Below are 23,671 nucleotides of genomic sequence, written 5' to 3' on the forward strand. Positions count from 1 at the left end.
GCCATCCCCGTGCCGCCTGGCAGCGGGGCCGAGCTGCCGGCCAGGGAAGCCCCGGCAGGCGAGGGTTTTTTTTTTTCTCTCTAGAAAAATCAAAATAGAGCGAGGGGAGGTGACACCGAAGGGCAGAGGCAGGCAGCACTCCTCTCAGGTGCACCAGGGTGCCCAGAAGCTGCACCTTGTCGTGTTTTTACATCTCCTGAGCTGGCTGGATGTGTTTCCAAGGGCATTTAGGGCTTTATTCCCCCAATTTTTCCCCCTCCCTCTCTGGGTATCACCACGCTCGCCCCTCCAAGGGGCAGATGCCAGCAGCTCCCTCCCGGGGTGGGGGGGCACAGCCGAGCCCCCGGCTGCAAGGTGCCCTCCTGCCCCGCTCCGGTGAGCGGCCGCGCTGGAGGAGATGGAAATGAAAGCGGACAGGGCAGGAAATTTCACGTTTCCACTTCCAGAAACGGCAGGTGACAGCGGCGCGGCGGCAAGCAGAAGGAGGGGGGGGGGAAATCGCCCCCGGCCCCGAGGGCTGGGAGCTGTCGGGAGGCAGCGGGGAGCGTCCCCCGGAGCCCCCGCACCACCCGCGGCCGGGGCTGAGCGCTTCGAAAGCGCCACGGCCACGGGGGGAAAAGCGCCCCTGCCACGAACAACGAGGATTTCCCGAACCCTCCCGGCCGCCAAAGCCCGCTCTGCGGTGGGAGACGGGGTGCCAAAAGGTAGAACCGGGTGTTCCTTTTAAATGAAACGGGGATGGGGGGGGAGTGAAAGAAATGAGGGGGGGGCTCGGCGTTGTCCTGCCTTTCTTGGGGAAGAAGAATGGGACGCGTCCCCGCGCGGGGCTCGCCCCCCACCTCGCCACCACAAAGGCGAAGCCGGCCCCGCACCTCCGGCCCCTCTGCCCCCGGCGGGATGGCCTAGAAGGAGCCGGGGAGGGGGGGGGGGGAGGAAGAGAAATAAATAAATAAATAAATAAAAAAGCAAGAGAAAAAAAAAAAAACCACAACTCAAAGCCGGAGCCTCGCCGCCCCCCTCCCCAGCCCCACTGCGAGACACAAACAGCCTCAAAGCATCCCCCTCTCCGGCGGCAGAAAAGAAAAGCTGCCGGGCTCTCTCCGGGCAGCAACTTCACAAGTGAGTGCACTCGCATTCCTGCCGGGTTATTAGGAGGGAGAAGGGGCACGGGCCCGCAGCGGGGATTTCGGCGGCGCTGGATTTTACGGGGTGCGCTCATTCCCCGCACGCGCTCCGGCCGCTCTCCCCTGCCCGATGCGGGACCGGGACGCGTCCTCGGAGGGCAGGGAGGTGAGCGGGGCCGCTGATGTTTTCCCCCCCCCTGCACACCCTCAGCTCCCCCTCCTCGCTTCCCCCCGCCCCCAAACCACAACTTTTCAGCCCTTTTCATCCCATTTCTCCACCGCTTTTCTCAGCTTTCTGCCCCCCCCCAGCAAACCTGCCCCCAAAAGGCACCCGGGCGTTTCCCACCGCATCCTCCTCACCCGGCCCCTTCCCCACGGGGGGCACCCACGGCTCCCCCCGGGGCCCAGGACCCTGCAGCACCTTCCTGGGGCTGAGGGGGGGAATTTTCCACGTTTTCCCCCCAAACCGAGCCCAAGTTTGGGCTCTGCACCAGGTCACAGCACTGTTTGCTTCTCCCAGCGATGCTCAGCCCCCTGCTCCGGGCTCAGCATCAAATGGCCCTGGGGGGGGGGGAAACCCCAACAACAACAACAACAAAACAACAACAACTAATAAATTCAAATAAAAATTAAAAAAAAAGACAGCATCTCCGAGCCGGGATGATCCCCAGCACTACTCCAAGTCCCGTCCCCCCCTCGCCCCCAGCTCCACGCCACAAAGGGCGGACGCCAGGCAGGAGCCGGAGCCACCCCAGGGCTCTGCAGCCCTGACAAAAGCTCCCCGCCTCGGCACACGAAAAATTTCCTCCCTGCTTTTCGCCAGATTTCTCCCCCCCCCCCCCCCAACGCATCCCACCCCCTCCCCTTTGCAGTTCGATTTGAGCAACCTGAAGGGGGGAAAAAAATAATATATATAAAAAAAAAAAAAAGCAAAGAAAAAAAAGGGGGTAAATTTTACGAACCCGGTGATTTCTCCTTCCACCCACCCCGGGGGGCTTGTCGGATTTTAAACAAGACTCGAAGGGGGGGGTGGGAATTAAAAAAATAAATTCAGAGCTGGGTTTCACAGGAGCCCGAGGCTTCCCTGTGTTTAACCGACAAGCCGGGGAGGATGAAGGGGAACAAGGTCCCCGCGAACCCACAGCGAGCAGGGGCAGGGCGCCCGCGCGAGCCCCACGTTGTGCTGATTTCCCACCGAACGCCTGCTCCCAGCGCAACGCGGTGCTCGCGTAAATTTTTTAACACACAAGAAGAAATTTGTAAAAAGTAAATCCTCCTTCTGGTTCGGGTTAAAAAACAACCCAGGCTTTTTAATACAGAAACTAATAACGTTTTTATGGTATGCCCCACAGCTTTACAACGCTCGCGGAAAAGCCAGGGCTTAACCCGACGCTAAGTTGGGTCCGACCGTGGCAAGAGGCAACCTCGGGATCCCGCGGCCGCCGAGCGGAGCCGGTGGAGCTGCCTAAACCCGCCGGGGGATCCTGGAGAGGAATCCGGACCCAAATTCCTTTAGGACCATATTAAGAGGAGCAAAATCCCAGGGCAAGTTTTTCCAAGCGTGCGCTTCGCCGCTCCGAGCGAAGTTGAGCTTTCGGGCGGCCGTGAATTATTCCTGCTCTCCCCCACGCGGGTTTTTATTTGATTTAGAAAGTGCACGGGGGGCAGGGGGGGAAGAGAAGGCGACAGCTCTTCACTTTTTTTTTAAATGGGGGGGGGGGTTGGGGGAGAAAAAAAAAAAAAAAGAATCAATCCCAAATGGCAAAAGCAAACCCAATTACACTCCACTTGTTCTCCCCTATACACACCTTCGGAACGCGCCTGCCAACTCGAACCAGATTTCCTACCACCGAAAGAAATATTCGGAGCAATCTGCTGCTAGCGCAGCACTTTGTGGAGAGCCTTTCTTTTTTCCGAGGGGGAGCGGGAGAGAAGAGACAGAGCCGCGTTTGTTCAGGACACGGACGAGGGAGAGGGCTCGGGGAAGAATAGGAGCGAGCGAACTTTGCCGGGGCAGCATCGCGCCACGGAGCCGGGACCGCGCCGAGTGAGGCTGAGCCGAGGCGGCCCCGGGGGGGGTTCGCGGCGACCCACCGAGGTTTCACCACCCGATTTTAATTTTTTTATTTTTTTTTTTTCCACCCATTTCCGACCCCCCCCACAAGGCGACGGCTCCGTACGGAAAAACTCTTTGCCAAGGCGCTCGGATCGCTGCCGTCACCACCAGCGGCAGGCGGCCCCCCGAGCCCTCCCGCGGGCAGCGGGCATCACACCGGAGCCCCGAGCCCCCCCCCCAAAACCTCGTAGGAACCCCCCCAGGCCAAACCACCCCCCGTGCCCTTCCGAACAAAGGCGCACCGAAGACTCCCAAACTTCGCGGCCGGGCGCAGATTCGGATCGGGGCGCGCGGCGGTGGCCCCCCCCCGGTGCCAAACCCGGCTCCTCCGGCTCCCTGCAACGGGGTTGGTTTTGGGTTTTTCTTTTGGCGGTGCCCGTGGGTTTTCCTCCTCTCCCTCACCTTGTGGGTTTTCTAGAGGGTTTCCCAGGGCGCCGGAGCGACGGCCGGTCTCGCTGCAGGTTGACGGGGACGGCTGCGGCTGCTTCTCCCAGCAATTGCAAAACTTGGGGCCGCTCGGCCGCCCGACTTATTTATCTCGAGCGAGGCGAGCGCGGAGCGGCGGGGCTGGGGGGGGGGGCGAGTTAGAAAAGTGGGGGGAGGAAGGGGAAAAAAATAATAATAAAAAAATAAAATAATAATAAAAAAAAAAAACAAACACAAAGAGCCCACCCCGAGCCCCCAGGAGCAGCTGGTGTTAAAGCAAAACTGCCAGCGGGGGAAGAAAGAAGGGGGAAAAAGGCGAAGCCCCAACAAAGGGAGCGCGGCGGAGGCTCGGCATGGCGGGGGCCCGGTGTGCCCGTGTCCCCCCCCCCGGTGCTGGGACCCCGGCCCGCCGGGGAGCGGCACCTCCGGAGCCCGGCTCGGCTCGGCACGGCTCAGCCCGGCTCGCCCCGTGCCCCCCCCATCCCCCCCGCAACCCGCCCCGAGGGGGCTGCCGGGGGCCGCCTTCCTCCTCCTCCTCCTCCTCCTCCTCCTCTTCTTCCTCCTCCGCTGCCGGCCGGGGAACGCCTCGGGGGGGGGCGGCGGAGACCCCCGAGCTCCCCCCCCCACCGCCCTGGGCTGCACCGAGAGAGGGGGGCAATGGGGACCCCCCCGGGATCCCCCCCCCCATTAATCCCCCTTCCTAATTAATCCCCCTCCCCCTCCCCAATTCAGCCCCCCCCCCCCCCCCTCGCTGCCTTTGTCCCGGCTCCGCACCAAACTTCCGCGGAGGGGGGGGGGAAGGGGGAAAAAGGGGAAAAAATGGGGGAAAAGGGGCAAAAGGGGGGGTGGAAGAGGGGGGAAGGGGGAGGAAAGGGGGAGGAAGGGGGGGGGAAGAGGGGAAAAGGGGGGGGGAAGAGAGGAAAAAGGGGGGAAAAGGGGGGGGAAGGGGGCGATAAGGGGGGAATAAGGGGGGGGGAAGGCGAAAAAAAGGGGAAAAGAGGGGAAAAAGGGAGAAAAGGGGAAAAAAGGGGGGAAAGGGGGGGGGTCCTGTCGAAGCTCCCCGGTGTGTATGTGTGTGGGGGGGCACCGGGACCCCCCCAAGCCCGCTCCGCTCTCACCCACCTGGTAGCGCGGGGGCCGCGGCGGGCATGCGGCCGCCTCCTCTTCCTCCCCTTCCTCCTCCTCCTCCTCCTCCTCCTCCTTCTCCTTCCTCCCCCCCCCCCCCCCCAAAGTTCGACGGGGCGCGCCTCTAGGACCGCCGCTGCATGGCACGAGGCTGCTGCTGGAGGGGGGGGGAACCGGCACCGGCGCCCCCTGGCGCCCCCCCCCCCCTCTTTCGGGAGCTCCCCCCCCCCCCCTCCTCCTCCAACCGGGGCTGCGGGGCCGTGCGGGGCCGTGCGGGGCCGGGCTGGGCTCCGGGGTCCGCCTCGTCCCGGCTCGGCTCGGCTCGGCTCGGCGCGGGCGCGGCGGCGCGGGGCGGGAGCCGGCCGCCCTACCATAGTTCCTCTAAAGCAGGTGCAGCCGCTTTCCCTGCCTGCCCCCCCCCGTGCTCCGAGGAGGAGGAGGAGGAAGGACGGGGAGGGAGGAAGGGGGGGGCTCCGTTCTGTGCCCCCCCCCCCCCCCCACCCGCTTGGTTCGTGGTGTGAGGGATGCGGTGGGTTTTCAACCCCCCCCCCCCCCCAAGTGGGGCTCGCTGCCCCCCCCGTGTGCTCCCGCTGTTGTTAATTAGCGCCCCTGGTAATTGTGGGGTTCCCCAAGCCCAGTCCCCGGGGAAAGCGTTGGGTGAGGGGCTGGGGGGGTGCAGGGGGAAACTGAGGCACGGGGGACGGGCTGGTTGTGGGGCGAAGCGCGGCCAGGGGGAACGGAGCTCGCAGGAGGTTGCTGAGCCCATTTTACAGATGGGAAAGGCGAGGCGCTGAGCTGGTAACCCCCCCAGCCCCCCTCTGTTACACCCCACGGCCGCATCCAGCCGTCCCATCAGGGTCCCCAGAAACCCGTACCAGGCCACTGAACCCAAGCTCGCACCCAGCTGCTGGCCCCGCACGTCAGGATTGGGCACCCGACCTCCGTGCAGCTGCTGGACCCCATCCGTTGCCCGGCCGCAGGACCCGAAACCCTTCCCCACACCCCAAAAGCACCCTCCTTTGGGTGCCAGGGCCGACCCCGAGCAGGGCAGGGGGACGCGGTGGCAGCGGAGGGGGCTCAGCACGCTGCGCCCACCCGGCAACGTCCCCACCGGGCCCACAGGGAAGGCACAACCTCGTGTGGACGCAGCGAAAGAAAGTTTTTTGTGAAGTCCCGGAGGCAGTTTGTTTCCCTGGCACTGACTCCGTGTTCTTTTTTTCACTTCTGAAGTAGCTTTTTAGACATCTCTGGGGTTTGGACGGGTGAAATAGTTTTAAAAAGTGAAATGAGGATGAAAAGTGGTCTAATACAACCAGATTCTTTTTTTTCTTGACCATTTCATTTTAACTTTTTTTTTTTTTTTTTTTAATTATTCTTGAATGAAAATTCCCCTGCACCTGGAATTTCCACGTGGCGGAAAAGCCCGCTCCCACCAGGCACAAGCTGCGGTGCCCCCAGCAAACATCCCGGCGACCCCATCGATGTCATCCCCCCAAAAATCTTCCCTGGGGGGGGCAAACAGCCGGCGGTGAGGGCAGGGCGGTGCTGAGCCTCCAGCCCTTCTCCCACCTCCTCTGGAGGCCCGGGATTTTTCGGAGGGCTCCCCCCAGCCGCGTGTTCGCTGCGCACCCGCTTCTGCAGAACCTTCTCCAAGGGGCTGGCTTTCTTGGAAGGGGCCCCCCCAGGATGGGGTTCTCCGAAATGCCGTGCCCCGCTGTGGTGAGGGGAGGGCTCCGTTTCCTGCAGGTAAACTTTTCTTTGGAGCAGGACAACTTCCTCCTTCCCCTCGCGGTGAAAAATCCCAAGCAGCCCTCCCCGTGCTCCCAGGTTTCGGCACCACGTGTTCCCGTGTGGGCATGGGGTTTCCTGTGAGACTCGTCCTCTGTGTTGTGTCCCCACAGCTCTGCACCCCAAAAACACCCCAGAGGCCACCCGCAGCCACGTGGCCTCTCTTCAGCTCTTTGCTCCGAAGGGAAATTTTCCCAAAAGTGGTGGAAAAGGGCAGCTCTGTGATCATCACAGCGGGCGATTCCCACGCCCGGTGCACTTGCGAAGGGTGCTGGGGTCCCCCCTTGATTTGGGGTGCACGGGACGAGCACAGCCGGGGGCACGGTGCTCGGGCAGAGGGTTTGCTCCGGGGGTGGCCGTGACCCACGGAGGCACCACAAGTCATTGCCTGCCCCTGGCTTGACTAAGGGACGATTTTCCCAAGGTGTTTTTGTGGGTTCACGGAGCTTTGTTTCCCTCCTGGGTACATAAAGGCTGTTTTCCCGCTTGCCTCCCTCCCCAGGTTTGTAGCCTACGAGAGCCCCAGCGCTCTGACTCTGCGAGTTTTTCGCCCCAATATCAGGCTGCGAAAAGCAGGCTGTTTTTTTAAATCCCGAACTGGCACTCTTCGGAGTGAAAAATAGCTTTGCTTTGAGTGAAGAGCCTCGTCAAACCCGCGCCTGCCCTCTTTTCTCAACATAAGAATAGCCCCTTTGAAGACATCAAATAGCATCCGAGTGGGAAGGATTTGCACAAAAAGACATGGGCAGACTTCCACCGAGGGGAGTTTGTGAATTGAGCGTGGCCCAAAGATCCCTCTTTGTTCGTCTGTGTCAGCCAGGAAGAAAATATTAGGAACAGGACCTGGGTGAGGTCCCAAAGCGGCGCTCGCCACGGCACCTTGCGGGCTCTGGTCCTGCTCCAAGGGGCCGCCTTGCTCCTGCCCCAGCTGGAAACCTCATTTCTGGGGGGACTTTGGGGCTGCTGCAGGCGAGGGATGTTCCTGGGATTGCAGGAGAGACCGTAGATGCTTGTGCTACAGTGCTAAAGTCCCAGGAGAGGGTAAAAAAAAAAAAAAAAAAAAAAAAAAGGAAGGAAAAAAGTTCCTTTATTCTGCAGCAGGCGAAGCTTTCGGTGTGTATCGTCTCCAAAAAGATGTAACGGAGGCGGCAGGATTTATCGCCCTGGGATCAGACGTTGTGCATAATGCCTGGTTATAAAGCACGGAGACACGCGACGGGAGGACAGTGGTGTCGCTCAAGTGGTGGGGTCCCACGTGGCGGGGTCCTTCCCCTCCAGAAGAGTTGTACATCCCAGCTCCCCCCGGCAGGACACATCCTCACTCTCTTACACCTCTACCATCATTCCCCAAATCCCTGGGATTCCCAAATCTCCAGGATTTGTCTTTCTTTTTTTTTTTTTTTCTTTCTCCTCCACAAAGTGCCTGCTTCTCCATCCAGAATATTGGAAATCTTTAAAAAGTGAAAATCTTCGCTCAGAGGTGTTTACCCGGAATGGAGGAATTCCCAGGTTGCCGTAAGCTTGGCAGAAAGCTGCAATCTTCCATGGAAAAGGTCGGTTTGGGTCTGCTCTAATCCCACTGAAGGCAGAGCAGCTCCGACCCGGGCAGCGGCCTCATCCTGCCAGGAAAGTCCGAGCTGGCTCCAAAACCCCTTTGCCACAGGTTACGGGTTCACCATTGCTGGCAAATCGACGGAGGAGAGCACGAGAGCTAAAGCTCGTTTGTCTTCTGTCTCTTACACGGTGAGAGTGACTTAAATAAGAAAACCTGAGTTTTCTGAAGATGCTCGTTTGAAAATCAGTGAGTGGCCGAAGATGTGAACACCACCCCCGAACCTTCTGCTTCCTACCTCTCTCCCTCCTTCTTTCAAGGCAAAATAAACAAACAAAAAAAAAGGTGGAAGGAAGGGAAAAGAAAATTGGGAATGGGAAAATAGGGAGAACAAGGGAAAAGTGTTAATTTTGGGGGGAGGGAGCTGTGCATTCACACAGCTTGGCCCCATATTCCCGTCCCTTCCAAGGCGGAAAGCTCAGGAGCAGAAAAGCTGTTTTTCCACCCAAAACACGCCATCCATTTCCATGCGCATTGCTTCCCCTTGGGGACCGGGGCCGGATCCGAGCCACGCTCCTTGCACGGGGTTCACCTGGGCAGATCCCGCACCCCGCCGCCAGCACCGCGGGATGCTCAGCACGGGGAGCAGGGGGCAGGATCCGTGCCGGGGGGCAAGTGGGCAGCCCCGGGTGCTGCTGGAGGACCGGGGGAAGTCGGCTTCGCCTGGACGTGCCGGCGGGCCCGTGGCCGCCGCCGCTCTTGGACCCCGCACACGTGTTGCGTAAGGCAAAGAAATGATGCACCGAGTTACTGTAAGTGATGAGAGGCTCCTGGCTGCCTTTTAAAGCGACAGGCTGCCGGGTGCACCGCAGTCAGCGCCGCTCCCTCTTCCCCCTCCGCTGTCCCCCCCAGCAGCCCCAATGCCAAAAAGCCCCTCGGTATTCCCCGAGCGAACAGCCCCTGGGGATGGGACGGGGACAGCGCGAAACTCGCGGCCCTGCTCTGAACTGCAAAGAAAAGGGGGGAATATCGCAGGGGGTGCAGCGTCCTTAGCCTTGGGGCTTGGCTGGGGGTTGCAGCCCCTCCGGCTTGCAGCCGTGCCGTGCCTCAGTTTCCCCTTCTTGCACAGAGAGAGGCGGTCAGGCAGCCTGGGCTCGGCTGGGGTTTGCTGAGCCAAAGTTTCTGGTTAAAGGAGAGAGCACGGAGGTGAAAATACCAGCGCCTGGCTGTGCTGCTCCCACACACGGAGCAAAGGATGTGGCGTGGGGAGGTCTCCAGCCGGGGACCAATTTTCCTCCGTGCCTGCAGAGCCTCAGCACAGGAGAGGGAGGAGGCTGCGAGGCGAGGGGATGGATGTCATACAGCGTGCCAGCGACGATGTGGGCACTGCGGCACCCCAAAGGGGCCAGACCCCACGTGCCGTGCCGTGCCATGCCGTGCCATGCTTCTGGCACCCAGACGCGCAGGACGCCTGGCTTCTCTCTCCCCACCAGCACGCGCGGTGTTTTTATTTTATTTTTTCCCTTTCCCCTCTTCCCCTTTTTTTTTTTTCATTTATCTGCTTTTCAAATAACGTTACTCATCCAGAGCGGGACGTCTGCGCTCACCACTCCCGGTGTTTGTCTGCATTGTTTCCTTAGGGGAGATGCTCACCCGCACGCGGTGACTACTTGTCTGAGCCGTCACGGTGCCGAGCGGCGGGGATTACTCATGGTGTAAGGTTTAAGAAAGCCGGGGGGGGGGGGGGGGGGGGGGGAGAGAGGCCAGACTTGGCCCTTTGTCTGCAGTTGTTCATTTCTCGCTCTTTGATATATTTTTCCCCTCCTCTCTTTCTTCCTCTGCCAATGCTCTCCGTCCCGGCTCCCCGAGCTCCCTCCTCCTCGCGCTCACACCGGAGCTCCGGGCCAAATCCCCGCGGGGTGCCCGCCAGCCTCCGCTGCGCCGCCGCACTGGCACGGGGGGGTCCCCGTCCCCTCGTGCCCCCCCCGGCAGAGCCAAGCCCTCCCCGCGGGCCTCCCCCTGCAGCCACCTCTGCAAGTTGCCCATTTCTGCACGTTCTTGGCCCGACTTTCCCCACATCCCTCTGCCGACGGCCCCGCGTGGCACCTGCCCACCGTGGTGCTGCCGGAGCCGGTGTGCCAAACCTCGGCTGCCGGCGGGTGCAGCAGCATGGAAATGGGGGGAAAATGGGGGGAAAGGGGAAAAAAAAACAGATTTTGGCATCACCTTGGGGTCCAGCAGAACTCCCTGTGTTCTGCCGAGGGCAATATGCCCGTTCCCACCTCTGCAGTGCCAGGGCACAGTCCTCGGATTTCGGCACGTGCTTGGGAAGGCGCAGCAGGAAAGCATTTGGGACGCGCTCCTTCCCTCTCTCCACGCGAAACCGCGGCAGATCGATGAATATTTTAACAAAGAAATATTTCATTAAAAGAGTTGATTGCTTAATGAACTGTCCCTGTGAGCCATCAAAACGCAATGTTGTGTGTGTTTTTTTTTTTTTTTCCCTCCCCTTAACGAAGGCGAAGATTCATATCACGAAGAACTGCCTTATCGCATTACCGTAATAGCCTGAGTAGACCAAGCCCACGGAGCGGCGCGGGGCGGCCGGGGGCTGCCTCGAGTGGGTGCCGGGCACGTGGCGGGACCAGGCCGGGTCCCTGGGCGCTGCTGCACCACGGTCTGTAAATAACAGCGGTGGGGACGGGGCTGTTTGCCTTGGGGCTGCCAATACTGGAAGGGAAAGAAAATTATGTGTATTTTTTTTTTTTCCTGCTCAAGAACGTTGTTATGAAGGGACGGTTTCCGGTTAAAAAAAACATTAAAAACCAGTTCCGATGTATTTCCCGGATTTGCACCAGTGCTCAAGCCTCATTTACCTGGTTAAAATAGAAATAGCATCTCCTGGCGATGCTGCTCATTTGCTTTTGTGCCACGAGGTGCCCGCTCCTCCGGCCCTGCCGGCGTGAGGACGGGAGGGGAGGGCATCATCCTCCTTCTTCGCTCCTTGGGGAAGTTTCCATTTTGTCACTTTTCGGAAGTTTGTTAGCGGCAATATTCCTGTTCAGCTCAGGTTTTGTGGCAGCTCCGCTGAGGACGAGAGGTGCCAGGGCTGCACGGGGAGAGGGGTGCTGAGTCCTTCGTGGGGGAAATGAACAACAACCTGCCAAGAAACAAACGATTTTCCATCAGTTGGAGCGAGGCCTCTTTTTGTCTTTTTGCAAAATTAAGTTTTGCTGATTGGGGGTTACTTTAGTACCCAGGGAGGATGTTAAAGGTGCAGCCAGGGAAGGCGAGGCAGGGCAGCGCGGTAACTGGTGCTGCATAGAAGGGTGCGTTTGGAGGCTCAGGAGGGCAGGATCCGGCCTGTGCGATGCTCCAAGCAGTGGGACCCGGAGGGGGAGGGCTTGGAATATGTGGGACCAGGGCTGGACTGACCTGGTCCTGCAGGAGCAGCTGGGGAGGTCACCAGCAGCACCTCGAGCAACCGCACAAACCCGATGTGATGGAGACCGAACCCCAGTTAGAGAGCGAGGGGAAAACACACACCGCGTCCTGCAAGAGCCCCTCCTAACTACTGTCTGCCCTTTGGAAAACTTCCCTGGCAAAGCCGCCTTTCGGCGAGCCTAACCCCAAGCTTTCACATTTATTTACTTATTTGTAAATGTTTCTCGACGCTTCCAAGTCTGGCACGCATCTGCGCTGATTTTTCTGTGGAAAGGAGCTGCCGAGCGCGTCGCCTGTGCAATCCCTTCCCAGGGAAACGGGCGGGGATTAGATCATCAGATGGCGATTGTGAAAGCTAAGTGAGTATTTACTGTAAGAGGGCTTTGATTCAGCAAGGCGGGTGTTTGAGCGCTAAGTCAATGGGATGGGAGCATGTGCTCCTGTGCTGGGCTGAATCAGAGCCGCGCCGGACACCTCGCTTTTCCCACAGCCTTTGGCTCCCTGCTCTCTCGGGACGTACGCTGACATCCCTGTCCTGCAGCAATGAGTCTGGAGGAGGCAACGATTTAGCAGGAAAAAGCCAGGTTCTCACTGGGTTCTTTTCTTTCTCTTCCGAAAAACCACTGCAAGCCTGCAGGAAGTGCAGAAGTGGTGAAATCTGGATTTTTAGCAGCGTGCAGCTGGGCGTACCACGTAAACACACAGATGTTTTGCTCCGTGCACTTTTTGGCCACTTTGTTTATAACTTTACTTGGGATCACAGAAACTGGGGTTTCCTACCGAAAAGCCTTTTCCTGACCTTTTCATGACCTTTGTTCAACAATGACCCAATTTCACTCCAAATGTGGCATACACTATTCCTTAGGTGAGAGGAGAACCAGCAGGCAAAATTGGGCCACCTTTTTAAAAAAATGCTGCCATTTGCTCACAGTTTTTTGTTTGTTGGGAGGACTGGGTTCTGCTAGGAATGCCACTCAAGGCAGAGGGGATGGCTGCTGCGCTTAACTTGAAGAGTGGGTTAATCTTCATGGGAAACCACCCGTCACCGCTGCTCGTGCTCAAGGACTCGCTGCCTTTTGGCAAGGACTTTTCTCCCCTGGAGGGCTTGGATGGATGCAGTCCCCGGGGGTGGCACAATGCCCTCGATGGCTGCACAGTCCCAAGTGCTCAACACCGGGTACAAGGACCAAGAAGGGACAGGGGCAGCTCGAAGCCAGGCTGCAGCGTTGTGCCTGTGCCGTACGTCGTGCGTAATGTCCACTGGTCCACGTGCACGGGCTGTGGTTTGGCCAAGAAATCTCCAGTTTGCCCCAAGGAAGATGCAGGGGAGAAACAAGAAAGCACCACAGAGGATGAAAGACCCGATACCCTGACCTAATTCAGAGCCTAATCCACAGCCTGCCCTAATCGGGGGGATCTGAATCTTAAAGTCTGATCCCCCCCAGCAAGGCAAATGGTAAAAAGCAGCGGGACTTGGGCGATGCGAGCCAGCTGCCACGTGTCCGCAGAGGATCCCGGAGGGCTCCCAGGGACAGATCCAAATAAAAGGGGAGCGATGACCGGTGGGGGACATCACCGCAACCACAGCCTCTCCTGGTCCCGTGGCTTGGGAAGGGAACTTGGCCTTGGTGCCCCGGCATGGCGAGAGGCACGGAACTTCGCTTTTGGGGCCTCTCGGGATGGGACGGGAGGGAAGATGCCGTAAGAGAGCAGCAGAGCCACGGGCCCTGTGATAAAACCCTGCGGGAGCTGCGGGGTGGGCAAAGCTGGCGATAAACCAGCTAAAAACCAAGCGCGAAGCAAAGCCACCTCCCGCCCGCACCGCGGTCGCGCCGCCGCTTCGCAAATGCGCAAATTATGCAGCCATTTCACGGGACACTTAGGAGTCAATTTGCAACGCGGCTCAGGGGGGAAATTGGGCACATAATTCCCCCGCGCCATAACCGGGAGCAGCCCGCTTCGTTTAACTCCCAGCCTGCCCCTTGTTAGCGCTTGCCGAGGGGAGGACGCCGCGGGCACCGGTGGCCGCGTGTCCCCGTCCCGGGGGGGCTCAGCTCGAGGGGCCGGGGGCGCAGCGCTCGCACCCCCCGTGCACACGCGCCGCGCGCCGCCGGATCCGGCAGCCCGGAGCACAGTGGCAGCAGGCTGTTCTCATTACAGCCCAATGAGGCTGTTTACTCACCCAGCTGGAGACAGTTAGAGAGTGATAAATAATGAAAGAGAAAACATGATTTTCCCCTCTGTGGTTTCTATTTGTGTAACCATATGTCACAGCTCAATACGGCAGCATTTTTTTCTGCTTTATTCAGGAAAGAGTTGATTTTTTCCACAGAGCGGCTATTTTTTTTTCCCTCTTTATTTTTTTTTTTTTCTTCTGGTGCGGTGACAAAAGTATTTCTGTTTGTTTTCCCGTGAAACTCACTCATATGCAGTCTCCTTAAAGTCTGGCTCGTCCCGGTAACTGCGAGGGTTTGATAGCGCTGCTCTCAGCTTCTTTTCAAATACCTGTCATGTGGCTGCGGGGAGAAGAACCAGCTGAAAACGGAGCAGGGGAGGAACACCACTGCAGGGTAGGGGCTGCTTCGCTCTGAGGCTGCAGCAACTTTGTACCGGAGGATAAAAACATGTTGGAGTTTTCCCTGGTGAGAGGAGGGAGGGTTAGGTGAGCGATAACATCGCTCCTGTGACATTTTTGCCAACAACGCTTTCCGACTGCATTGCGAGGGTGGTAGGGCATCGTTCCCGCTGTTGTGCAAGCAGGGAAACTGAGGCACAGCGTGCTGCAGGGATTTGCTCCAGGTGCAGCCCTAGAGCTGAGCTGACCTGTTGAAATTCGGCCACGCCGAGCACCCCGGTGTCTGCAGGGCTCTGTCCCGGAGCATCTGGAGCCCTGTTCCACGCGGCGAGCCCAGCCCCGTGTGCCCTGGGGAAGGCAGGTCCCTGCAAGGTCGCACTCGCTGCCCGCAGGGAACCGCGGATCTTCCTCCTGCAATTATCCCCCTGGCTTCCCCCAGCGCCTGATCTTGGCTGCCGGCGTCTCTTCCCCTCCCATGCCCCCGGAGCCCAAGGTCTGTTTTTTGGAGGTCTTGGCACGCTCCGCTGCCGAGCTTCCCTCTCGGCCAGGGGCATACAATGTACTTTCTGCCTTAGCAAGTTCTCCAGCTTCATAACAGCCTCTTCCCGCAAGATACGGCGTTTTGGGAGGGCAATTATCCCAGTGACCTCATCCATGTCTGCAGCATGAGGTCACCGACGTGCAGGGAGGTGTGCACCTACCCCTCGCCGAGCCGGGCGCGCCAGGAGCTGGGCTCATCCCAATCCCACCTCTGTGCTCGCTCCGGATCCCAATCACGTCTCCGAGGAAACGGGCAATTAATTGTGGCATAACTCCCCGAGGCCAAATCAGATACCCGAGTGTAGATGTGGCAGCGATAGGAAGGGTGCAAGAGCCCAGACAGCGCAGATTACCGATATCCCTGCCTGATGTGGGGTTTGGGAGAGATGTGCCGGTGCTGAATGTGTGCATTTGTCCTGAAATAGTGCCGAGCATCGTACCTTGCTTCCCCAGACCTCCTGAAAGGAGACCTGCGGACCCACCATGCCTCTGGGTCCTGGTCCTTGGTGTGTAATCGCAGTGGGTGCACAATGTTAGCTGCGATACCTAACCTCTACAGCCAGAATCCCAAAGCCTCTGCTGCGTTTGATTTACCTCCATTAAATTTAGAGGGCACACCTCCTCGTATGGCTGATACTTTTTTAAACGTATGAAAACTATTTATTTATCTGGGGGGTTGTGTAATAATCCCCATGTGCCTGGAAGGGGGGAGATCACCCCCTGCCCTGCACACACATGTGTGTGTTACACAGGCATTTGCACAGCGCTTTGCTGGTTCCTCCATCGGACACTCGTGGCTTCCCTAGTGGTACCCAGCAGCACGTTTGGCATTTCATCACCCGGGTTTGAGCAAGTCTGGAGTTTCATCAGCTGCACCACCTCTTCTGGTTCTCAGAGGTGAGGTCCCATCATCAGGGAGCGAGCTGGGAAAACACCGTCGTCAGAAATGCGCTCACGTCCACATCCACCCAGAAGCCGGAGAGCAAGCTGCGACCTGAAGCTGCTGCTACCGAGAGCGAAGCCACCACGTCCCCAGCAAAAACACCCCGGCTCTGAGCCACACACCGAGTGTCCGAACACTTTCAGCATTGACGGAGTTGTCGTTTTTTAAAGCAATTTAACTGAGTAAAATCAGTATCTTCTTGCTCCGGGTCACAGCGAGCTCCCACTGTACGACTCGAGCCGGAGCTGAGGGGAAGGCGGGTCCCGCTGGCTGCCCTATCATTTTTTACAGGCTCCCACCAGCAGCCCAAATGCACTCCCCTCGCCCCCAGGTCCTGCTCCTCTCCCCACAAGCATCAGAAAACGAGGGATGGAGATTTGCTGCAGGTTAATTGAGGTTATTTCATATTAAAGCCCCTTGCCTCTGCAAACTCAACCTTTGCAGCATGGCACCAGTGGTTTCACCGTGCCACGTTGCCCCCCTTTGTGCTCAGCAGAGGTATGTGGATGCTTCCCCGCTCATCTCTTCCCATTGCAGCCCCATGTTGATGTCCTGGCAGACGTGACATGGGCCTTTACCTTGCCACGATGCCCAGCTAAGCCCTTGTTGTTCAATGCTTGTGCACGCCTTGCAGGAAACTCTCTTAGCCATCACCACACCGCTGCCGTGAGCGCAGCCCACCCCGCACCGCCACTGCTTGGAGGCAGACCTGCAGAAAAAAAACAAATTCTCTTGCCCTTGAGTTGAATACCAGGACTGAGGCCAGCCTGGAGACCACCGAGGTGGCATCTGGAGGGGCGCTGCAGCCTCCGGAGAAGACGCCCATCAGCTGGGAACCGTGTCTAATGTGACTGCATGGGAATACCGAAACACTTCCTCTGCGTAACGTCACTGCCCGCAAGCTCGCGGCTCCGGGCTCGCAGCCCCCGTGTGCCAGGAAACACAAAGGCTCTCCATGGCTTTTTCCACTCCTGGCTGTGCAAACACATGGCCTCTGCTCCTGCCAGCGGTGTCCGCCTCCGTGCCTCCCCTGCCTCCCGGCCCCGGCACCGCCTGGGTTAACGGGAGGCAGTTGGATGGAAAAGGCCCTTTTTATTGTAACAGCAGATACGGAGAAGAAAAAGCGCTAGAATCATTTATCTGGCTCACAGTTTCGCTAATGCCCTCGGCTTTAGGCCAACGTGAGATATTATGAGGTAAATCGGCCAAGTCATGCTATACAAACATTTCAAAAAAGAAAGATATTTTCAGGCTCTTGAAGGAATTCAGCCCTCCCCCTCTGCCCCCGCGTCGGGTTACTGCAGACCTCGGCCGGGGCCATAGCCCCCTTCACGTTGATCTGAGAATTAAAAAAAAAAAAGAAAAAAAAAAAGAGAGAGAACTTGGTCCAAAAGACAGCACTCGAGTTTGGCACGGGGCTTGCCCTGCAATGCCACCATCCTGGCAGTGGCCAGGCACCGCGCGGAGCTCCCTGCGCATCCCCTCTGTTCTCGCCCACCGCCCCGCGGGCACCCCGGGAGCGAAGATGAAGGGCAGGGCCAGGGGTGCCAGCGAGGGGGATTTCCCAAAGGAAAAACATACCTTCATGGTCCCACACGGATGGTTCTTTCCTCTTGACATCCCCAGACTTGCCCTGCAAAGCGAGCCTCCCCAGACACACCGCGCCGCCAGACTGCCCCTCGGTGCCACCGTCCTGCCCCTGGCGCGCACGAGACCCTTCTGCACCCTTCACCCCAAACCCCAAAAGTGGAAATATTCTTGGCCAGGTAGCAGGCACTGCTGGATTTCTGGGTTAATAATGGATTTTAAGGTCACAGGAACTACGTGTGCTCAATAATATATACGCTTTTTATTGCTTACAACATTTAAATCGATGTGTTTTGTTATTTATTAAAGCGCCATTGAAAATCTCTTTCCATTCTTGTTCCTGTGTCCTAAGCAGTTCATTAAAATGCCCACCTTTCCTGTCATAAAACCCACGTACGCAGGCTAATAAAATCCAAACATGTACAGTTAAAGTCCCCACACAGAGGATTAAAAAACCAACCCGCAGCCCGTCTGCCGAGTGCCCACGTAAAGCACTGAAAAAGCTTCACGCTGCGGCACTGACACCCCCTCGGGTGCGGGATTACAGCACGAGGAGAGGTGACAAGGAGAGGTGACAAGTGCCTAAGAGGCTTGGGGCTGGCCCGGGGGGGTTCAGCAGGGGACAGAGCCCTGGGGTCCGCCCTGGGTACCGGGGGCTGCCAAGGTGCCCGCATCCGCTCTCGGTCCTACCAACCCGCTTGTGGTTGGGAGCGGGGAAGGGGTCCTCAGGTGGACGTGAGAAGCCGCTATCCCCTCCCCAGCCGAGGGGGATGTTTGTTGGAGGGGTTGCAGTAGGGCTTGGTTGGTTTTTATTGAGGAAAGCCACCCGAACATGGAGCCTGTTGCTCGCAGCCAGGGAACGCGCTCAGTTTTCCAGCTGCCCAAAGGCAGAGGTGCTCGGGTCCGGGCTCCGCTTCCACCTGAGGCACAAACCTCCAGCTGATGACCCAGACCCCATGCTGCTGCCACAGCTATGAGTAGCCAGGTGATGAGATTTTGGCATACAGGCTTATTTCTCTTCTTCCCCTGCTGCACCTCGGAGGTTAGGGTGAGACGGGCTCAGCCCAGGTCTCTGCGTTGTCACCAGCCCCTGGTGTCACATCAAGAGGGGAGAGCTGGCGGCACCTGGCACGGGGCTGGGAGACCCACCTGGAGAAACCCTCTTCTAGGGCCCTCCCCACCCCAAAGGCCGTGGGTGGCAGGGTCAGGCAGGCAGCCTGTGGGATGCACCTGTCCCCCAATGCTTGCAGCCTCCGATCGATGGCGAGCCGGGCAAAATCAGGACCATCATCACCATAACGGCCTGACAGCAAAATGGATAGGGTGTCCGGGGTGATAGGTACATCTCCCTCCACCCCGGGCACCGGCAGCAGCACCCTGCTCCTGCCCACCCCTTGCTCTTGCTTTTGCCCAACCCCGCTGAGATGCCCGGAGCCTCGGCGTGCAGCCGGAGCATCCGCCGGCACGGCATCGGCACCGCAGCCCCCGTCCCCCCTCCGCCTGCTTCCTCCCCCCGGGGAGCCCCAGCGCTTTGCTGGAGGGCACGGAGTGAATCATCCAGTAACACAGAAATCTCGGAGTCCTCTTTAGACGTCCCAGGAGGAGGCAGATCTGAGGGAAGGCAGCGGAGAAGATGCCTGCAGCAATGTCAGCGCGAGAACAGCCGGGCTGACAGGATTCAGTGCGGGGATTAAGGTTGGGATCAGGGATGCAGGGAAAATGAAAAAAGACTCCGGCTTTCAGGCACGCCTCCGCTGTGTTTGTCTTCTTGTTTGCTCTGGAGGAGGACGGGCTCCCGGGGTACTCAGATTTAAAAGGCCCTGGATCACCTTCCCGAAGGGGCCGGGGTTCACATCAGCACCGCATCCGGAGGTGTTTGCAAGGGAGCAGGGATGCGGAGGGCATGAAGGTACCAGGGCGTGCAGGTGCCAGGTGGGCATCTCTGCCGTGGCTGGCCCCAAAACCATCCCACCCATGGATGCGCTGAGCGGCACCGAGCAGCCGCAGGGCCCTGCAAGATATCCACCTTGTCACAGGGTTTCCCAAATTTCCCTGTTCCACTTTTTGATGAAACTGCTCCCACTTAATCCTCCACATTTCTCATCTGGGCACTTCTCTGGGGCAGGAGGCACACCAGGGCGCTATTTCCTTGCCAGCTGCAAATCTTCTTGCTCTAACGTGGCATTTTATTGCGCAGGGGGAAAGCGGGGTGGCTGCCTTTCCCCGTGCTCCAGCCTCTGTTAAAAGCAGGCCCACAGGTCATGGGAAGCTCATGGAGAGTGAGAGAGGAGGAGGAAAAGCCAAGCCAATTAGGCAGCTCACTTAGGTGTGAAGGGGACCCAGAAGTCCCAAGCTCCCGAAGAGAAGCCTGCCCCTCTGTTATTCGCTAACAAAGGCACAGAGCAGCCCTTGGTGATCCAGGCAAGAGAGGAGACAGTGAAAGGTGGGCACCAGGGAAAGCAGAACGTACCTAAAATCGCATTTCCAACAGGAATGAAGGCTCCCACCCTGCTCCTGACCCGGACGGAGGCAGCACTCTGCACCCACCCGCCGCACAGGCAGCATTCCCACTCCAAGCAAACCCGGACTCTCATCCCTCCGACCTATTTCTCTTCCTTGCTTTCCCTGTCTCCCCACCAGCTTCCCCCAGTCCTTCCCCTGCTGGGGGCTGCTTGGCACCGCCGTGCCCACGCTCACGCCTTGCTCGCACGCCGGCGGCCGCGCTCCTCCCGGCTCGAGGACGCCGAGCTGGGGTGACCCCGGAGCTGCTCACGAGGCTGCTGCACTCAAGCGGCGCTCTCCGACTCCCTGCTTTGAGGCTTTTTTTTTTTCCTCCCCTTCCAGATACAAGAGACACCAAGTTTTTCCTTCTTAACCCTCTGTTTTCACCCCTTCTTCCCTTCCTTTGATTCCCAGTATCAACCCCTCAGTTTTCAAGGTTTTTTTCCTCTTCTTTCCTACCCCTCTCCTTTTTTTTTTTTATTTAAGTTTTTCTTTTAACTTTCAAGGTCAACACGGACAGACAATGCCACCAGTGCCTGTTTGATATGTGAGCGCTATTGGCGTCCATTGCCACGGTTTCCGTGGTAACACAGTAACCATTAATTTTCAATTAAAGTAGACAAAAAGCCCGATGACAGCTCCAGGTCTGCTGAAGATGTCAAGAATCCGTATTAATATACAGCAAGAGAGCATAATTGTGTGTCCATCTTCCCGAGCAACGAAAATGGAGGGATAATTACCAGCTAGAAAGCCACTCTGTAATTTTGTTCTTACTGTCACCACAACCCTACATATTAGCATAAATTAAAAGCAGGGTTTATTGTTACCAAAGTGCATTGATATTTCCAGCCTATTTTCTTCCTTTTAACTGTTTGTTGTTGACGAGTGACTCCTGGACACATGGAGGGTGAGCCCACAAGGAGCGATCGAGACGCCGGAGAGTGATGGATGGAGCCTCGCGATGCCACCCAGGTGGCAGGGAGGGGAAGGCGAGCAAAGACGGAGCATGGAGGGGGGAAAGAGAAATCCCGGGTCCCTTCTCAGCCGCTTTCCAGCCCCGCATCCCCGAGGAGCTCCCGGTGCCCGTGCCGTCCGTCCCTGCTCGCCCATCGCTGCCTCCGCCGGGGGACTCGCGCCCCTTCCAGCTCCCGCGCGCGCGGTGACAGCCGCTGAATTCATGAATTTAAGTGAATGGAAAAAAAGCGGGTTCCTTGTATCATATCCAGCGAAAGCTGTCCTTCAAAAAGAAATTTAGTGTAATTACCCTTAAGGGAGCGATCCTCACTCAGTCAGTCACAACACTGACCTGCTGCTAGGATCTGACAGGGAAATTACAGGCTGTGTACTCAACAAAAGGGGCTTCCTTCCTTCTTAGAGGGAAGATGAAATGCTGAGGTTTGAAAAGAAAAGTACTGGCTTCTGGGTTTTAAATCAGTATCTTGCTGAGGGCTTTCCTTTGCACGGGAACGACGAGGGAAAGGACGGAGCCAGGGAGGGGAATGGGCGTTTTATGGGCTGGAAAAGGAACCGAGACGACCCAAATCCCCACCGGGCAAGGAAGGTGGGTCCTCGGGATCTGATTTTGTGATACACAGCGAGGCGACAGGCACGGCAAAGAGCTCTGCTGCCAATGAGCCTGGCACATCCCTGCCCATCTCCCACGGGAGCAGTGCCACCGCACCAAAGTTGTCACCTCACCGTGACTGTCACCGCTCAATGCGGAGCCCCAAAGTGCCCCCAGACCTTGCCACCGCTCCACTTGGAGACAGGCCTAGAGGAGTCCCTGGGGTCCCCCCTCGTACACGAGGAGGGCCCAAATCCCTCCGGATCCACCGGTTCGCACTCAGGTGGTGAATTCCCAGAGGGCTGGAGGAGGCAGTCGTAACGCCTCTGATTAAAGAGGGGGGATTGGCCAGAATAAATTGATACGCAGAAAAATGCGCAGATAGATTATTAAGCAATCAATTGGTAAAGAGCTGAGAGACAGCAGCGAGGGGATGGGTTTGTCCCGAATGCTGCACAGAGGAACGACCTAAGGGGCTGCAGTCAGCCCAACAGCACGGGCACCACAGGCAAAAAGCTGATGGCAGCTGGGGCACAACAAAAAGTGATCTGGGACATCCATGTGATGGAGAGCTCGGCACAGACCCACAGGGTGTGGAGCAAAAGGGGCTGCAGTGGGAATGCTTGGCTGGTGCTCGTCCCGTGCTGCCCATTGGGAAGGAGATCAGCAAACCGGAGGGAGTTCAAAGAAGAGCAGAGAAACAACGATAAGAGGTTTGGAAAGCACAACCCACAAGGAGAGACTGGAGGAGCTGCGTTTGTTTAGTCTAGCCCGGAGAAGGCTAAGGAGGGCAGCCGATAACAGTGTAAGAGGTCGCTGCGAGGAGGACAGGATCGCCGCTCTCCGTGATCCTGGTGCAGGGGGACCCACATTTCGGGGCAGGGAAAATGTACAAAAGCACTGCAGTGTGAGGCCAAGGGAGATCACGGCCTGTTTTGTAAGCCACAGGAGAGCAGAGGACACCACTACAAGGGAGAACCGGGGCAGCCCCCACCCGAGCATCCCCCCGGGGCAGTGCTAGGGGGCGAGAGGATGCTTGGGCTCCATCCTCAGTGCTGGGCTCCCCCCAGCTTGTCCCAAATGTTGATGTTCCTCGTAGGAGTACAGCAAATTCTCCCACAGCCAGCCCCGTGGTGCTCGATAGCCTTGTGATAGACCTAGCAGTGCAGCGAGCAATGAGGGTAAATGCATCTAAATTCACCAGCTTTGGCCAAATCAAAACTTTTCAAAGCAGAGCAGCTTGAGCAGCCTTTCACAGCAGAAAAGAAGAAACAGGAGCAGGCCGATAGCACCTCGGCTGTGCGGCTCAGAGACAGGGAGGCACTTTCCGAAGGGATTTGTTTGGAGAACATTTAGTGACTCTAACAATTAGAAATATGACAACAGTTTTAAAAGCTCAAAACAGGATCACCTGATTTTCTGTAAACAAAACACTCAGCTAGAGATCTTTTTTTTCTTCCAAATTCCATTTCACACTAATTAAAAAAAAAAGTGTTTCTATTCTATTTTCAGCTTTTTTTTATTACTATTTTTTATTTAACTGGGACACTTGCACTGTTTATGAATTGCTATTATACCTGCAAAATACAGCAGGTAAGGGAAGACAGCCTGCATGCTCTTCGGGCTGTAAAGCATTGGACACAATTATTGCGCAGATTTTGGGCCCTACTCCCAGCTTCTGGGACTTGTTGCCTAAGTCAAGACTCACCTTCCAGACCTCGGAGCCACCATCCCGTCCCCAGGGAGCATCAATGCTGCTACAAGGAGTTGGGAAACACAGCCCCAGGCCTGAGCTCCTTTTATCCAGGTGCCCTGGGTTGCCAGTGGTGGAGAATACAAGCACTGGCTGCACCTCAATCCCCTCTGGGCCAAATCAGCTGGTGTAATTGGTGCTGCTCCACTGGCACCAGAGATTTAAAGCAGCTGAGGTTTCAGCTCTCAGTGTATAGGTTCCACCTGGTAGAGTTAGTCCTTCCCTTCCCTTCCCTTCCCTTCCCTTCCCTTCCCTTCCCTTCCCTTCCCTTCCCTTCCCTTCCCTTCCCTTCCCTTCCCTTCCCTTCCCTTCCCTTCCCTTCCCTTCCCTTCCCTTCCCTTCCCTTCCCTTCCCTTCCCTTCCCTTCCCTTCCCTTCCCCAGCAGATCTGTAGGATACTCTGATCCTGACCCCAGCACCTGCCCTAGAAGCGGCAGAAGAAGCACTGAACGGACCTGGAGGATCCATAAGTGCTGCCGGGATCCCTGAGGACGAGGGAAGATGCTATAAGCGTTTTTCACGTGCCCAGCTCAGCTGGTGGGATGCTGCGTGCCCTGCCAGCTGAGGAAACAGGCCAAATCCTGCTTCTGGCTACACAAGGATAAATCTAGAGCAAGTCCCCTCTGAGAGCAC

At 57.7% G+C, this 23,671-nt stretch overlaps 1 protein-coding gene and 1 long non-coding RNA gene across 9 annotated transcripts in view; both read right to left on the bottom strand.

Annotated features, from left to right (window-relative positions):
* Positions 1 to 4,928, bottom strand: part of FOXP4 (forkhead box P4) — a 62,871-nt gene extending 57,943 nt beyond the window's left edge. For 5 of the 8 annotated variants that reach the window (XM_083812748.1, XM_083812747.1, XM_083812746.1 and 2 more), the window contains exons 1-2: positions 4,789 to 4,904; positions 3,643 to 3,807 (exon numbers count right to left, since the gene is read on the bottom strand). The gene's annotated coding sequence lies outside the window, so the exon portion shown is untranslated. Of the gene's footprint in view, positions 1 to 3,642; positions 3,808 to 4,788 lie in introns of all 8 variants that reach the window. The other 3 variants (XM_083812740.1, XM_083812739.1, XM_083812741.1) reach the window with 2 other exon arrangements.
* Positions 4,929 to 18,582: 13,654 nt separating this feature from the next.
* On the bottom strand, positions 18,583 to 23,327 carry LOC310887155. Its single transcript, XR_014575673.1, has 2 exons — positions 22,995 to 23,327; positions 18,583 to 20,959 (listed from the first exon to the last, which is right to left on the bottom strand). It is a non-coding gene; the product is annotated as an uncharacterized lncRNA (long non-coding RNA).
* Between the last annotated feature and the right edge of the window lie 344 nt (positions 23,328 to 23,671).

This window comes from Anser anser (assembly GCF_964211835.1).
Source record: "Anser anser genome assembly, chromosome: 27".
In the NCBI taxonomy this organism is placed as follows: domain Eukaryota; kingdom Metazoa; phylum Chordata; class Aves; order Anseriformes; family Anatidae; genus Anser; species Anser anser.